A 17,944-nucleotide genomic window follows, 5' to 3' on the forward strand; every position below is an offset into this window, starting at 1 on the left:
GGTTGAAACTTTAGTAAAGAACAGAATTACCAGACACAGAGATGAACACAATTTGTTGGGGAAGAGTCAACATGGCTTTTGTAAAGGGAAATCATGGCTCACCAATGTATTACAATCATTTGAGGGGGTCAGCAAAAACGTGGGGAAGGGTGACCCAGGCAATATAGTGTATGTGGATTTTCAGATAACCTTTGATAAGGTAACCTGGGACTAAGAGGGAAGGTCCCCTCAGGGATCAATAACTGGTTTATAGATAGGAAACAAAGGGGACAAATAAATGGGCAGTTTTGACAATGGACAGAGGTAAATAGCAGGGTCCCCCAAAGGTCTTCACTGGGACCAGTTCTGTTCAACATATTCATAAATGCTCTGGAAAGGGGGTGAACAGTGAAGTGGCAAAGTTTGCAGATGCTACAAAATTATTCAAGATAGTTCCATCCAACACTGACTGTGAAGAGTTACAAAGGGATCTCACAAAACTGGGTGACTGGACAACAAAATAGCAGATGAAATTCAACGTTGATAAGTGCAAAGTAATGCACATTGGAAAATGTAATCCCACATATACGTACAACATGATGGGGTCTAAATTCGCTGTTACCACCCAAGAAAGAGATCTTGGAGTCATCATGGATAGTTCTCTGAAAATGTCCACTCAGTGCACAGCAAGGATCAAAAAGGCGAACAGAATGTTAGGAACTCTTAGGAAAGGGATAGATAATAAGACAGAAAATATCATATTGCCGCTATATAAATCCATGGTGTGCTCACACCTCGAATACTGCATGCAGTTGTGGTCGCCCCATCTCAAAAAAAGATATATTAACATTGGAAAAAGTACAGAGAAGGGCAACAAAAGTGATTGAGGGTCTGGAACAGCTTCCATACAAGGAGAGCCTAAAAAGACGGGGGCTGTTCAGCTTAGAAGAGACGACTCAGAGGGGATATGAGAGAGGTCTATAAAATCATGAATGGTGCAGATAAAGTGAACAGAGAAGTGTTAATTACCCCTTCACACATACAAAAACCGGGGTCACCCAGTGAAATTATTAGGCAACAGTGTGACTCTGTACCTCAAGGGAACACCCTACACCCCCATGTTCATCTTTATAAAATGATTGTGTGGTATCCAATGCAAAGTTTGTTATGTTGAGTGTCTTCGAAAGGCTCATGATGCACTGAGCATGGTCATTATAGTGATGTTATAGTAATTGTTACAGTAATGTTACAGTAATGTTATAGGTTATAATTTCATGTATATAGTTATAAGGCTGAAAATGTGTCCTCATGGCTTAAAGCAAGCCCAGGCAAAAACTCTCCAAGAACAGAGAGGCAGTTCACACCTCATCAGGGCAGGTATGGGACAAACCCAGCCCAGCCTCATGGGAACAAAGGACGCTGGCCTAGGCAGCAACAAAAGAATCTGTTGGACTCTTGAGTAAATCGCCCCCCTTCCTTTGGCCAGTTTGGGACTGCGATGAGGTAATGCTCACCTGACTCTGAAGGGGGGGGGAAAGCCAAGAGGGAAGAAAGAACATGATAAAAGGGAGAGACATTTGCCGTGCTCTCTCTCTCTCTTCCACCTACATCTACAGGTCACACCAAGCGATTGAAGCGCTGATCAAAGGAGAGAGCCTGGCTGAAGAGCAACCAGCCAGCCTGTGGTGAGAAGCATCTAAGTTTGTAAGGGCATTGAAAGTGTTAAGATCAGCTTAGAATGCGTTTTGCTTTTATTTCATTTGACCAAATCTGACTTGTTATGTTTTGATTTATAATCACTTAAAATTTATCTTTATAGTTAATAAATCTGTCTGTTTATTCTACCGGAAGCAGTGCGTTTGGTTTGAAGTGTCTCAGAGACTCCCCTTGGGATAACAAGCCTGGGACATATCAATTTCTTTGTTAAATTGATGAACTCATATAAGCTTGCAGCGTCCAGCGGGCATAACTGGACACTGCAAGACGGAGGTTCCTAGGGTTGTGTCTGGGACCAGAGATATTGGCTAGTGTCATTTGGTTGCACAATCCAAGCAGCTTACATGCCAGAGGCTGTGTGTGAACAGCCCAGGAGTGGGGGTTCTCACAGCGGAGCAGGGTAAGGCTGGCTCCCAGAGTCAAGGATTGGAGTGACCTAGCAGATCACCGGTCCAGATAACACCAGAGGGGAATGTCACAAACAGGTTTAATAAAAACAAGAGGCAGGACCTTTTCATGCAATACACAACTAACCTGTGGGATGCAGTGAAGGCCAAAAGTATACCTGCCTTCCGAAAAGAATGGCTAAGTTCACAGAGGATAGATCCATCAATGGCTATTAGCCAAGATGGTCAGGAACACCAGCTCTTGGTGTCCCTAAACTTCTGACTGCCAGAAGCTAGATGTGGAAGACAGGGGTGGATCACTCAGTCTTTGCTCCTTTCTGTACAATCCCCCTGCAGCTCTGGCATGGGCCACTGTCAGAGACAGGACACTGGCAATACGGACCATGGTCTGACCCAGTGTGTCAGCTCTTATGTTCTTATGGAGCGTAGCAGCTGTTTACAGATGGATCCACCACCCAACACTGAGATGCTGCTACCACTGGGGTGGAGTGTAGCAGCTATTTGTAGATGACTCTCTCGACCAGTGCTGAGATATGGCTGTCTATGGGCTGTTTACCAGCCACACCACATCACCACGCAGGGATCGCTCCCTGAGCACTGCAAAGCAGCCACCTCTGGAGTGGGGTGTAGCAGCTGCTTATACAGAGATCCTTTACCCATCACTGCAGGGAGACCACGCCTGGGGTGGGGTACAGCAGCTGTTTATGCAGGGGTTCCTTCCCCAGTGCAGCGGTGCGGCTGCCTCTGGGGTGGGATGCAGAAGCTGCACTGAAACAGCGCACAAGAGCTGAAGGCTGGATGTATCCAGCTGGAACCACAGGGAAACGGAGTGTGGCAAATTAGAATTAACCCTGTGGGAAACAGGCCAGTGCATGGGGGGAGGTCTTGTGAAAAATGCCACTGGATCCTCCATGCCCTTGGAAAGTTCAGGAGACCTTGGTAGCATTGGGATTAGCACTGTGTGAGGACAGCACCCCCCACTGAGCCCCTGACCCGCTCCCTGCAGCACAGCGCCCCCTACTGCCACACTAGGGCATTGGGGTCAGCACAGACTGTGTGAGGACAGCACCCCCCACTGAGCCCCTGACCCGCTCCCTGCAGCACAGCGCCCCCTACTGCCACACTAGGGCATTGGGGTCAGCACAGACTGTGTGAGGACAGCACCCCCCACTGAGCCCCTGAGCCCCGCTCCCTGCAGCACAGCGCCCCCTAGCACCGCACTGCGGCACTGGTGTCAGCACTGACTGTGCTGGGACAGTGAGACCCTGCCCTGCTCCCTGAAGCACAGCGCCCCCTAGTGCTCAGGTCTGCACTGACTCTGAGGGAAGTGCGCCCCCTACCGAACCATTTGGGTTTCTCCCAGTCCCCATCCCAGACCTCCCTCCATTTAGTGGGCGGCCTGGGGGGGTCAGAGCGAGTGTCACTTCCCCGGCAGGGACGTCTGCATTAGCTGCCACCTGCACAGAGCCAGGGCTGGAGCGGGGTTCAGTAGGGGACACGTGCTGAGCTCAGCGCAGCCACCTCTGGGGTGGGGCAAATGTGGGACATGGACCAGGGAACCAATAAAAGCCTCCCCCTCCATCTCCCATGCTCCTCCCCCCTCCTTCTCTCTGTGCTTCTTTGCCCAGCCTGGGCTATGTTGGGGGCTCTGGCACTGTGCCCAGGCTGAGGGGGAGCCCGTCGGGTTACTCCCTGCCCCCCAGTGCCGAGAATCAGCTCCTCACCCTAGGCAGGCTGTGCTCTGGGGACAATAAGGGCCAGGCCGGGGCTGGCCGGGCGCGGGAGCCAGCGCTTCGGGTACTGGCAAGGACAATCCTCTCAGCAGGATTTTAATGCTGAGCTAGGAAGGACGCAGGGGGTCACTCGGGGACAGGGCCACGGGCAGTGATTTATGGCATCCCCAAGGGACCAGTTCCCACGGGGCGCTGCAGGCCTGGAGCCCCTTGGCAGGGTGACCCGGACTCAGCACTCCAGAACCCCGGTGGGATTGTAGAGACAGAGCTGGGGGTTAGAGGCAGAACGACCCAGGGTCTATATCACTAGCCTGCTGCTCAGGAGACTGGGATCTAGTCCTGCCTCTGCTGGGTGACTGTGGGCAAGTCACTGCCCTGCTCTGTGCCTCGGTTTCCCCATCTGCCTTGGCTATTTGGAGTGTGAGCTCTTTGGGGCAGGGCCTGACTCTCACTGTGTCTGTGCAGCGCCTGGCACAACAGGGCCCTGATCTCAGCTGGGGCAGGGCCTCTCTCTCGCTGTGTGTCTGGGCAGCACCTGGCACAATGGGACTCTGATCTCTGCGTGCTACTGAAATAGAAACAGCAGCCAAGCGGCGGATGCCCTCAGAGCCCAACAAATTGTTCCCACTGAATCGTTTACTCTGAGCATTTCCATCAGCCCCAGTCACGGGGATCCGTCTGCAGGGCTGTGACCAGGAGGCTGGTGAGAATCCAGGCAGGGCCACCCACACAGTGCAGTTTGTGATCCCCGCTTGGGAGCTCATGTGACGTAGCGACGCGGCACGAACACAGCGATCGCCAGCGCCATGAGGACGGGGCCCATCTGGAAACCAGCTGTTAGTGCCAGCAGAGCCCCTGGGCTGTGTAAAGGGACTCAAAGGGACCAGGAGCAGGGCGGGGCTGGAATGTGCTTCCGTAGTGCCAGGGAGAGGGGTCACGGGATGCCCTGTTACCCACCCACCCATCGCCTCGCCCTCTATCTATCCCATATGCACCCACTAGCCTTCCACCCTTCTGTTCGTCTACTGCATCCGCACCTTCCAACCCCACACTCTGCACCTGTCCCGTACTCACCCTCTGTCTATCCATCCAGCCCCATACACCCCCTCTTTCTTCCCATCTATCTCCCTCCCTTCATATGAGGCTCATCACCACACTGTCTGACCACAGTATATACACCGGGGGTAGGAAAAGGCAGGTGTATTCTTTAGATAGATAGATAGATAGATAGATAGATAGATAGATAGATAGATAGATAGATAGATAGATAGATAGATAGATAGATAGATAGATAGATAGATGTCCCAGCCCCTAGGTGACAGCCTTCCCCAGCTCTGGCCTCTAGACTGGGCGTGCACGGGTGACTCACTAATGGCACGTTGCTCTACTGAAGCCTGTTCCTCTCAGCTGTGGGTGGTGGGAAATGTTATAAATAATCATCTGCATTTCTACGGCAGCGCCACATGCCACTCGCCAGGCGCTCCCCCCTCCCCCATGCACGGAGCCACATCCCCTGGGGATGTGCCTGCTCCCCAACTCCCCGAAGGGGAAACTGAGGCACAACCAAAGGCTGTCTCACTCCAGGCTACACACCCTGGAGTGAAGGCCAGATTCCCCTCAGCCCTGACCCCCATGCACCCTGTGTGAGTTGTCATGCATATGTGTGACACAACTGCCATGCAGCCTGTGTGAGATGTCACTTGCTGGAGGATTCTCTGCGACTTGAAGTCTTTAAATCATGATTTGGGGACTTCAACAGCTGAGTCAAGGGAGAGAATTATTCCAGGAATGGGTGGGTCAGCTTTTGTGGCCTGCATCATGCGGGAGGTCAGACTAGATGATCATAATGGTCCCTTCTGACCTTAAAGTCTATGAGTCTATGAGTCTATGAGTCTATATGTGTGTGATACAACTGCCATGTAGTGGGTGTGTGGTGTCATGCAAGTGTCAGACACGCATGCCATGCAGTGCCTGTCAGGTGTCACACATGACTGCCGTGCAGCATGTGAGATGTCACATGTGTGTGATACGACTGACATGCAGTGTGTGTGTGAGGTGTCACACATGTGCAATGAGACCCTATGTAGCATGTGTGCGACACAACAGCTGTGCAGTGTGTGTGCGACATGTCACATGGATGTGTGTGACATGACAACCAGGCAGTGTGTGTGACATACCCCCTTGCAGTATGTGCAATACAACCCTATGAAATGTGTATGTGCAATGTCACACGCATGTGTAACATGACAACTGTGCAGCCTGTGTGTGACACAACAGCTGTGCAAAGTGTGTGGAGATAGATAGATAGATAGATAGATAGATAGATAGATAGATAGATAGATCCTATCTATCAAGGGTCAGGGTGGATTCTCCATCACTGACAATTTTTCAATCCAGAGGGGCTGGTTTCTAATGATTTCGGTGCAGGTCTCTGGCCTGTGTAATCCAGGTCAGACTAGATGATCACAACGGTCCTGTCTGGCTTTGGAATCTGTGTGTGTAACACAGCAGCCACATACAGTGCCTGACACCAACCCATGCAGCATACGTGTGACATGTCGCTTGTGTAACCCGACCTCTCTGCAGCATGTGCGCCCGGGATTCTTCGCTTGCTGTCACCACCAGGGGCCCTGCTTTGCACCAGGGTGAATGCCCACCCAACTTGCAGCCCCCAGCTTCCCCTGCAAGGAGCAGCCCTCCGCCCTGGCACAGCCCAAGAGACACAGCATGCATTGCCCTGGGGGAGGAATGGCAGTGTCGGGACCAGCTGGCTGCCAACCCCCCATTCCCTATGTGGGTCACTAGGCATCACTGCTCTCTGCCCTTGCACATGCTCTGAGCTAGACAGGGGCGTCCTCCCCACTTCCCAGGGAGTCTGAGTTCCCACACATGGGGCAGGGACACAACCAACTGCCCCGTCCCCATCTGCCCTGGCTGGGGCACAGGGTCAGCAAGCAGCCCAGGGGTGGGGGCTGGGAGGGTGATGGCACCAAGGCACTGACCAAGGCCAGTGGCCTGGCTGCCCTGCTCCACCTGCAACCCAGCCCTCCCTTGGTGTCTCTCCCACTTACCTGCTCACCTACCAACTCCATACATACCCCTCCAGCTATCCATCCATCTGCAACACCCCATCTATCCATCCACCCAGACATCCATCCACCCACAACACTCCATCCATCCATCCATCCATCTGCAACACCCCATCTACCCATCCGCAACACCCCATCTATCCATCCATCCATCCACCCACAACACCCCAGCTATCCATCTTTCCATCCGCAACACCCCATCTATCCATCCATCTGCAACACCCCAACTATCCATCCGCAACACCCCAGCTATCCATCCATCTGCAACACCCCATCTACCCATCTGCAACACCCCAGCTATCCATCCATCCATCCATCCACAACACCCCAGCTATCCATCCATCCATCTGCAACACCCCATCTACCCATCCGCAACACCCCATCCATCCATCCATCCATCCACAACACCCCAGCTATCCATCCATCCATCTGCAACACCCCAGCTATCCATCCGCAAACCCCATCCATCCATCCATCCATCCGCAACACCCCAACTACCCATCCATCCATCCGCAAACCCCATCCATCCATCCATCCATCCATCCATCCATCCATCCATCCATCCGCAAACCCCATCTATCCATCCATCCATCCACCCACAACACCCCAGCTATCCAGCTATCCATCCGCAACACCCCATCTATCCATCCATCCATCCACCCACAACACCCCAGCTATCCAGCTATCCATCCGCAACACCCCATCTATCCATACTTCTGCAACATCCCATCTACCCATCCATCCATCCGCAACACCCCAGCTATCCATCCGCAACACCCCAGCTATCCATCCATCTGCAACACCCCAGCTATCCATCCATCCATCCGCAAACCCCATCTATCCATCCTTCTGCAACACCCCATCTACCCATCTACCCATCCATCTGCAACACCCCATCTACCCATCCATCCATCCGCATACACACATATCTATCTGCATACACCCCTCTATCGAACTATCTGCATGCACCCATCTATCTATCGGCAGATATCTCTATCAATCTATCTGCATACACCCTATCTATCTATCTATCTCATGCACACCCTTTTCTTTCTTTCTTTCTTTCTTTCTTTCTTTCTTTCTTTCTTTCTTTCTTTCTTATCTGGGAACCTCCTGAGCAGTAATGCCTCCCCGTCTCTCCCCCTTTATCTCCCCATGCCCTTCCCCCACTGTCTGAGTCACTCGTCCTTAACAGCAGCCAGAGCCACCCACCCCTCCCCCTACATCGCTCACGATGCATCTGTTTTCTCTTAGGCTATGTCTACACTAGCACTTTTGTCCGTAAAACTTTGTCACTCAGGGGTGTGAAAAAACACCCCCCTGACCGACATACGTTTCACCGGCAAAAGCACTGGTGTGGACAGCATTGTGTCGGCGGGACATAGCTACCGACGCTTGTTGGCATTGGTTTAATTATGCCGGCAGGAGACTCTCTCCAACGGGCATAGAGCGGCTACATGGCAGACGTTACGTGGCGCAGCTGCTGCGGTATAGCGGTGCCGCGGGAAGATCCGTAGTGTAGACATAGCCTGAGCCACGTCACCAGCTACGTATTTCCAAAGCCCCCCACACTCCTGCCCCTCCCCGCATCCACCCAGCCCTGTGTTGCGCCCCAGGTGCCTGGCTGGGCACTTGAGCGATCTGGGGTGGAGGGTGTCAGGCAATGGGGCAGCAGATGGCAGGGGGGCAGCAGTGCCAGAGGGACACAGCCTACCTGACCCCTGCACAACCAGCAGCCCCCTCCTCTGCTCTTGCCCCTCCTCCCGCAAATCTCTGGCAGGCTCAGTAGGGGGGGTGGGCCCCTCACAGAGCAGGTGGATGGGGAGACTCACCGTGGGTCACCAGCTCAGGAGCGGGGCTATCAACAGCATGAGAGCGCAACCAAGAAACTCCAGGGCACGCCCTCTCCTTCCTCCCCGCTCTGTCCCTCTCCCCAGCTCCACCCCTGCCTCTGCCCCCCCTTCCAGGAAACAGACGTTGGAATGAGCACTCACTGCTCACACGCACACATGCTCATGCATGCACACAACATGCACACACAGCACGCACACACACATTTGTATGCGCACACACAGCACACACATACATACACCCAGCATGTACACGCGTACATGCCACTCATCCATGCACACACACGCACATACATGCTGCATGCACACGCGCTCACACACACACACGCACACACACACACACACTGTTGCAGATCCCTGCAATCCCCACCCCCACCTTCACCACCAATGCCCAGTTGCTCTCAGGGGCTGGCACAGGGGTTGTCCCTTTTGCATGTCATGACATTGTATCAGTCACGGCCCTTAGCTGCCTCTTCTTGCCTGGCCATCAGGTGTCAACAAGTCCTCAGCACCGCCCTCGTTCGCCTGCTGTACCTTTGGAGGGGCCAGTTTATAGCCCTTAGCCCCCTGGCTAGGGCTGACAATAGCAGGCTGGGCAGGGCAGAACAGTCTATAGCAAAGATCCCCGGCTGTAAAGCCTAGTGGCAAGCATGGGGTGAGGGTAGGGGAACCCGGATCCACCCGGATCCACTGGATCCTGACCAGGGCTTCATTTGTGCCAGGGCTTAGCAGTGCTGAGACCCAGCACCTCTGGGGTTGGCACTTCACAGCCCTAGAACATCTGGGCTTGGCACTTTGCAGCCCCGGCACCTCTGGGCCTGGCACTTCGCAGCCCGGCACCTCTGGGCTTGGCAGTTCGCAGCCCCGGAACCTCTGGGCTTGGCAGTTCACAGCCCTGGCACCTCTGGGCCTGGCACTTCGCAGCCCCGGCACCTCTGGGCTTGGCACTTCACAGCCCGGCACCTCTGGGCTTGGCACTTCGCAGCCCCGGCACCTCTGGGCCTGGCACTTCACAGCCCCGGCACCTCTGGGCTTGGCACTTCGCAGCCCGGCACCTCTGGACTTGGCAGTTCGCAGCCCCGGCACCTCTGGGCCTGGCACTTCGCAGCCCCGGCACCTCTGGGCTTGGCACTTCGCAGCCCGGCACCTCTGGACTTGGCAGTTCGCAGCCCCGGCACCTCTGGACTTGGCAGTTCGCAGCCCCGGCACCTCTGGGCTTGGCACTTCGCAGCCCGGCACCTCTGGGCTTGGCACTTCACAGCCCCGGCACCTCTGGGCTTGGCACTCCGCAGCCCTGGCACCTCTGGACTTGGCAGTTCGCAGCCCCGGCACCTCTGGGCCTGGCACTTCGCAGCCCCGGCACCTCTGGGCTTGGCACTCCGCAGCCCTGGCACCTCTGGGCTTGGCACTCCGCAGCCCCGGCACCTCTGGGCTTGCCGTGGCAGTTATGAAAGTACAAAAATTGCTTGAGCCCCGGCATCTAATTGCTTAAGCCCCAGCACCTCTTTAATTACAAATTAAGCACTGGTTCCGACTGAGGGTCCTGTAACCTCCTTATTAAGTATTCACGTGTCAGCTCCCAATGCATTCTCTGGGTCACTTCTTACCCTTGAGCCTCCCACAGGTTTGTCTTCCCTGGGCAGCGGCTTGGCGTCTCCATCGGGCTCCATAGCTGGTGGATCCTCTGAGGGGTAGTCTGGGATATCCCCCTCGGCAGTCTGGAGAGCTGACAGTTCTTCAGCAGGAGCCTGCGGCATGTCCATCCTTCTCCTCAGCCAGCCCCCCCTGAACTGACCAGTTGCCTTTTATTTGTTCCCTCCACCAGGAGCACGCGCAGCAGGGATGAGAAGTGTGGCCTCCTCTGCCCAAAGTGATTTGTTACTGACCAGTGCTGGGTTTATACACCCTGTCGCACATCCTCCCCCTCAAGTTAGGGCCCAGTGTCACCCCCTCTCACTCAGGAGAAGAAGTCAGCATTCACATGAGCCCTACCCAGACGATGAAGGACCTAGAACTCGTAGGGCTGGAGGGAGAGGTACCACCTCATAACCTTGGCGTTGGTGTCCTTTGTGGAGTGAATGCAACAAAGGGTGCATGGCCGGTGATGAGTTGGAAAGGGCTCCCCAGCAGGTCATACCATAGGGCTTCAACTGCCCGCTTGACTGCCAGGGCCTATTTTTCAATTGTAGAATATTTTGTTTCACGGGGGACTAACTTCCTGCTTAAGTAAAGTATGGGGTGGGCCTCCCCATCCGCTACTGGGATGGAACAGGATTGGTTCCTGACTCAACTGGCCCTTTAGGACCTGGAAGGCCTGTTCACACTCCTTTAACCACTGTACTTTTCATGGCCGGGAGTTTTTCATCATATCTGTAAGGGGCGCAGCTAGGGTGGCGAACTCGGGCACAAAGTGCCTGTAGTAGCCAGTCAGCCAGAGGAACCGCCTCACCTGCCTCGTGGTCATGGGCAGTCTCTCAGGACTTGGATCTTATCCACAAGCAGATGTAACTGACCCCGTCCCACCATGTACCCTAGGTATGTCATCTCCCTTTGCCCTAGGTGACATTTAGCTGGGTTCGCAGTTAGCCTGGCTTCCCCGAGTGTTTGCAGCACTGCGGTGAGGTGTCACAGATGATCTTCCCAGCTGGTACTGTAAATCACGATATCAGCAACATAAGCTGCTGTGTACTGGCTATGAGGTTGCAGCAGCTGGTCCGTTAGCTATTGGAAGGTCGCTGCGGTCCCATGGAGTCCGAACAGCGTGGTTATAAACTGGAAAAGGAGTGGCAAAGGCTGTTTTTTCCCGTGATGTTGGGGTCAGGAGAATTTGCCAGTATCCCATGGTCCAGTTCAGCATGGATATAAAGTCCCTGGGGGTCTGAGCAGCTTGGGGCATTGGGTAAGCATCGAAGTGCAAGACAGCACCAACTTTCCGAAAGTCGATGCAGAATCTCATTGACCCAAATACAGTGGGGCTCCGCCACTCCCTTCAAGACTCTTCTATAACCCCCAGGGCTCCTCTTGGATGACTACCCACATCTTCTTGTGTATTGGCTGATGATGGTCTTCGACCCTCTGCCCTGGGCTGGTGGCTGTGGGATGGTATGTTAGGTTCGTGCATCCAGGGCAGGACGATAGCATGGCTGGAAAGGATTGGACCAGCTGTCGCATCTACTGCTGCTGCTCTCCACTGAGATCACGTATGATTGACACGGGAGTCGGATCAGATGAGCCTAATGTTATTGGTGCCAATTCTGGTTCGGAGGGGTAGGGGGCAATCAACAAACCCTCTTGGGCCTTCCAGGGGTTAACATGGTACATGCAGGTCTCTCATTAATGCAACTGGACTTCATAGTGTGACGTTATTGATGTGAACTGGGACCCTATAGATCATAGGTGTAACCAAGGTCCTGTAGTGGTACCAAATCTTGTAGAAAGGGGGTCAAATAAGGTGTCTAAGACAAGATTATGGTTTGCTGGTTATGATTATGCTGTCTATATGTGTGTATCAATTTTGTATTTCAAGTTATAAGTATTGGCTCTATAGTGTCTATATTTCAAACTTCTGCTATGCTTCTGGGTGACACCCCAGACAGTTTGACATCAGCACTGCCTAGCCTGCTTAATGGCCCATTAAAGACCATCAGCTATACAACTGACTCATTGAAAGAAGGCAGATACACCTTGTGACTCAGCAAGGCATGCAGGGACATGCCTATGGACAGAACTCTACGATTTTTTCATGCCCTGTGCTGGATAGCTTGTCTTTGGGACAAAGAAAGAAAGGCCACATGACAAGAGACTATAAAAGGCTGCTGCAGCTCCTCCATCTTGTCTTCAATCCTGCTTCTTGCCTCTGGAGGGACTTTGCTACAAACTGAAGCTCTGAACAAAGGGCTGATGACCCAGCCCAGCTGCGGATGTTCCAGAGACTTGATTTGAACCTGCAATTTATTCCATCACTGCTTCAAGCCTGAACCAAGAACTTTGCCATTACTGTATGTAACTGATTCCATTTAACCAATTCTAGCTCTCATCTATATTTCTTTCTTTTTATGAATAAACCTTTAGATTTTAGATTCTAAAGGATTGACAACCGCGTGATTTGTGGGTAAGATCTAACTTGTATATTGACCTGGGTCTGGGGCTTGGTCCTTTGGGATCGGGAGAACCTCTTTTTTCTTTTACTGGGATATTGGTTTTCATAACCATTCATCCCCATAACGAGTGGCACTGGTGGTGATACTGAGAAACTGGAGTGTCTGAGGGAATTGCTTGTGTGACTTGTGGTTAGCCAGTGGGGTAAAACCAAAGTCTTCTCTGTTTGGTTGGTTTGCTTTGCTTTGGGAACCCCATCCTTGGGCTGTAACTGCCCTGCTTTAAGGAATTTGTCCTAAATTAGTACTCTCAGTTGGGTCCCGCCAGAGGCAGCATCGTTACAGTGGCGTAGTTGTGCTTGGATCCACAGAACCAGGTCAATTAAGCTTTGGGTCAGAACCCCACGCTGCCCAAATCTGAATTTTGGTATTGAGAATTTGGCTGGTTAAAGAGCAGTTGCAATGGGTGAGCAAAAAGCGTATGAGGGCCTTGACAAAAAAGCCCTGGAAGGTTTGTGTTCAGAAAAGGGGATAAGCTTTAAAAAGAAAGCTACAAATCAAGAACTGAGAGATCTGCTAATGGCCAGTGATCAGGAGGCAGGAGCACAGCCCTGACCTGAGGCTACAGAAGCTGCAGAAGCCATTAGAAGAATGCAAAAGGCAGCAAATACACTGCAGCTTGAGCATGAGCAGAAACTCGATTGCTGGAAAAGCAAAAAAATGCTGAATTAGAGAAGGAGACTCACAAGATGCAACAGCAGACGGCCAGACTTCAGCTCCAAGTATTGGAAGAGCAGAGAAAGTCATCGTCGCCTGGTACTCCACATCCCCGCCCTAACGAAAGAAAGTGGGAAAGGATCTGTCCCATTTACAAAGATACTGAAGACATAGAGGAGTTTTTATCTACCTTTGAACGTCCATGTGCTCTGCGTGGGATCCCAGCTGAGCAGCGTATGCCTGTCCTGCTGACCAAATTGACTGGAAAAGCCAGGGAAGTATTCAATGAATTGAGGGAACAAGAAGCCTTAGATCATGTGCTGTTTAAAAATTCTGTGTTAAGGAGATTCAAGGTTGCTCCTGAGTCTTACAGGGTTAAATTTGTAGAATGTGCTCATAAGCTGATGGATTTTGTTAAAAAGTGGGTTGTGGGAGCAAAGGCGCATGGGAGTTTTGAAAAACAGCTGGATTTAATAACTTTGGAACAGTTCTCGGACATTGTTCCTGACCATATAAGAGCAGCTGTGTGTGATAGGGACCCTGAGTCAGTCCTACAGGCTGCGGAATTTGCAGATGCCCATACCCAAAACAGAGCTCGGGAAGGGTATAAACACTAGGGGGAAATTAATCACCATTCTCCCCAGTTCAAGAGGAGGGAAGGATTTAAAAGTAAACCTGGCCCTGACTCTTATAAAGGAGCTCATGGGGGCCGAGAGGCAGGGCCGGCTCTGACTTTTTTGCCACCCCAAGCAAAACAAAAAACCCAGGGCGCAGGCGGAGGCAAAGCAAAAAACAAAACAAAAAACAAAAAAAAAACCCCGGGCGCAGGGCGGCCGGACCCGGAGGCAAAGCAAAAAACAAACCCACAACCCCCCCAGGGCACAGGGCGGCCGGACCCAGAGGCAAAGCAAAAAAAACCCCAAAACCCCCCGGGCGCAGGGCGGCCGGACCCAGAGGCAAGGCAAAAAAAACAAACCCAACCCCCCAAGGCGCAGGGTGGCCGGACCCAGAGGCAAGGCAAAAAAAAAAACCCAACCCCCCAAGGCGCAGGGTGGCCGGACCCAGAGGCAAAGCAAAAAAAAACCCAAAAAACCCCCGGGCGCAGGGCGGCCGGACCCAGAGGCAAGGCAAAAAAAAAAACCCAACCCCCCAAGGCGCAGGGTGGCCGGACCCAGAGGCAAAGCAAAAAAAACCCCCAAAACCCCCCAGGTGCAGGGCGGCCGGACCCAGAGGCAAGGCAAAAAAAAAAACCCAAAACCCCCCGGGGCGCAGGGCGGCCGGACCCAGAGGCAAGGCAAAAAAAAAACCCCAACCCCCCAAGGCGCAGGGTGGCCGGACCCAGAGGCAAGGCAAAAAAACAAACAAAGAAACAAAAAACCCTGGGCGCAGGGTGGCCAGAGTGGCAAAGCAAAAAAAAAAAAAAAAATAGGGCAGCCGTGCCGCCCTAAGAGCTATCCCTCCCCCCAGGGATTTGAGCTATCCCTCCCCGCTCAGTGGTTTGAGCATTGGTCTGTTAAACCCAGGGTTGTGAGTTCAATCCTTGAGGGGGCCACTTAGGGATCTGGAGCAACATCAGTACTTGGTCCTGCTAGTGAAGGCAGGGGGCTGGACTCGATGACCTTTCAAGGTCCCTTCCAGTTCTAGGAGATAGGATATCTCCATTTAAAAAAAAAAAAAAAAAAAGATTGGACGAAATGCCGCCCCTTAGAATCTGCTGCCCCAAGCACGAGCTTGCTCGGCTGGCGCCTGGAGCTGGCTCTGTCCAGAGGGTAGGAATTCTCACCTTAAGAATAAACAGGTTACATGCTATCACTGTGGTGTGCTTGGCCACATGAGACCAGATTGCCCAACCCTGAAGGGCAGCCCAAAATCATCAACCTCAAATGCCACAATAAATGCTAATCCTGTTCTTCAGAGTGGTAGCCGTGTTAGTCTGTATCAGCAAAAAGAACAGGAGTACTTGTGGCACCTTAGAGACTAACAAATTTATTTGGGCATAAGCTTTCGTGGGCTAAAACCCACTTCATTGGATGCATGCAGTGGAAAATACAGTAGGAAGATATATATACAGAGAACATGGAAAAATGGGTGTTGCCTTACCAACTATAACGAGACTAATCAATTAAGGTGGGCTATTAGCAGCAGGAGAAAAAAAACGTTTGTAGTGATAATCAGGATGGCCCATTTCCAACAGTTGACAAGAAGGTGTAAGTAACAGTGGGGGGGGGGGGAATTAGCATGGGGAAATAGTTTTTACTTTGTGTAATGACCCATCCACTCCCAGTCTTTATTCAAGCCTAATGTAATGGTGTCCAGTTTGCAAATTAATTCCAATTCTGCAGTTTCTCGTTGGAGTCTGTTTTTGAAGTTTTTTTGTTGGAGTATTGCGACTTTTAGGTCTGTAATTGAGTGACCAGGGAGGTTGAAGTGTTCTCCAATTGGTTTTTGAATGTTATAATTCTTGACGTCTGATTTGTGTCCATTTATTCTTTTTCATAGAGACTGTCCGGTTTGGCCAATGTCAATGGCAGAGGGGCATTGCTGGCACATGATGGCATATATCACATTGGTAGATGTGCAGGTGAACGAGCCTCTGATGGTGTGGCTGTTGTGATTACGTCCTATGATGGTGTTCCTTGAATAGATATGTGGACAGAATTGGCAACGGGCTTTGTTGCAAGGATAGGTTCCTGGGTTAGTGTTTTTGTTGTGTGATGTGTGGTTGCTAGTGAGTATTTGCTTCAGGGGGGCTGTCTGTAAGCGAGGACTGGCCTGTCTCCCAAGATCTGTGAGAGTGAGGGATCATCCTTCAGAATAGGTTGTAGATCCTTGATGATGCGCTGGAGAGGTTTTAGTTGGGGGCTGAAGGTGACGGCTAGTGGCGTTCTGTTACTTTCTTTGTTGGGCCTGTCCTGGAGTAGATGACTTCTGGGTATTCTTCTGGCTCTGTCAATCTGTTTCTTCACTTCAGCAGGTGGGTATTGTAGTTTTAAGAACACTTGATAGAGATCTTGTAGGTGTTTGTCTCTGTCTGAAGGATTGGAGCAAATGCGGTTGTATCTTAGAGCTTGGCTGTAGACAATGGATCGTGTGATGTGGTCTGGATGAAAGCTGGAGGCATGTAGGTAAGTATAGCGGTCAGTAGGTTTCCGGTATAAGGTGGTGCTTTATGTGACCATCGCTTATTAGCACTGTAGTGTCCAGGAAGTGGATCTCTTGTGTGGACTGGTCCAGGCTGAGGTTGATGGTGGGATGGAAATTGTTGAAATCATGGTGGAATTCCTCAAGGGCTTCTTTTCCATGGGTCCAGATGATGAAGATGTCATCAATATAGCGCAAGTAGAGTAGGGACATTAGGGGACAAGAACTGAGGAAGCGTTGTTCTAAGTCAGCCATAAAAATGTTGGCATACCGTGGGGCCATGCGGGTACCCATAGCAGTGCCTCTGATTTGAAGGTATACATTGTCCCCAAATGTGAAATAGTTGTGGGTGAGGACAAAGTCACAAAGTTCAGCCACCAGGTTTGCCGTGACGTTATCGGGGATTCTGTTCCTGGCGGCTTGTAGTTCATCTTTGTGTGGAATGTTGGTGTACACTCTACATCCATAGTGGCCAGGATGGTGTTTTCTGGAAGATCACCGATGGATTGTAGTTTCCTCAGGAAGTCAGTGGTGTCTCGAAGATAGCTAGGAGTGCTGGTAGCGTAGGGCCTGAGGAGAGAGGCTCGTTATAGTTGGTATGGCAACACACATTTTTTCATGTTCTCTGTGTATATATATCTTCCTACTGTATTTTCCACTGCATGCATCCAATGAAGTGGGTTTTAGCCCACGAAAGCTTATGCCCAGATAAATTTGTTAGTCTCTAAGGCCTGGTCTACACTACGGGATTAGGTCGAATTTAGCTGCGTTAGGTCAATTTAAAAATGAATGCGTCCACACAACCAACCCCGTTCCGTCAACCTAAAGGGCTATTAAAATCGACTTCTGTACTCCTCCCCTGCGAGAGGAGTAGTGCTAAAATTGACTTTGCTGGGTTGAATTTGGGGTAGTGCGGATGCAAATCGACAGTATTGGCCTCCAGGAGCTATCCCAGAGTGCTCCATTGTGACAGCTCTGGACAGCACTTTGAACTCCGATGCACTAGCCAGGTACACAGGAAAAGCCTCGGGAACTTTTGAATTTCATTTCCTGTTTGGTCAGCGTGGCGAACTCAGCAGCACAGGTGACCATGCAGTCCCCCCCAAATCGTAGAGCGTAGAACGTTTCTACGCTCCCCCTATCATCTCTGTCCCTGAGGTTATCGCAGATTAGAAGGCAAAAAAACCGCACTCGCGATGACATGTTTTCCGAGCT

General features: G+C 51.8%; 1 protein-coding gene across 4 annotated transcripts in view; it reads right to left on the reverse strand.

The window, feature by feature from the left end:
• SLC43A3 (solute carrier family 43 member 3) overlaps window positions 1–8,841 on the reverse strand; it is a 29,473-nt gene extending 20,632 nt beyond the window's left edge. For all 4 annotated transcript variants that reach the window (XM_065403112.1, XM_065403114.1, XM_065403113.1 and 1 more), the window contains exon 1: window positions 8,757–8,841. The gene's annotated coding sequence lies outside the window, so the exon portion shown is untranslated. The remainder of the gene's footprint in view (window positions 1–8,756) is intronic.
• Between the last annotated feature and the right edge of the window lie 9,103 nt (window positions 8,842–17,944).

The sequence above is a fragment of the Emys orbicularis genome, chromosome 4, assembly GCF_028017835.1.
Source record: "Emys orbicularis isolate rEmyOrb1 chromosome 4, rEmyOrb1.hap1, whole genome shotgun sequence".
Lineage (NCBI taxonomy): Eukaryota > Metazoa > Chordata > Testudines > Emydidae > Emys > Emys orbicularis.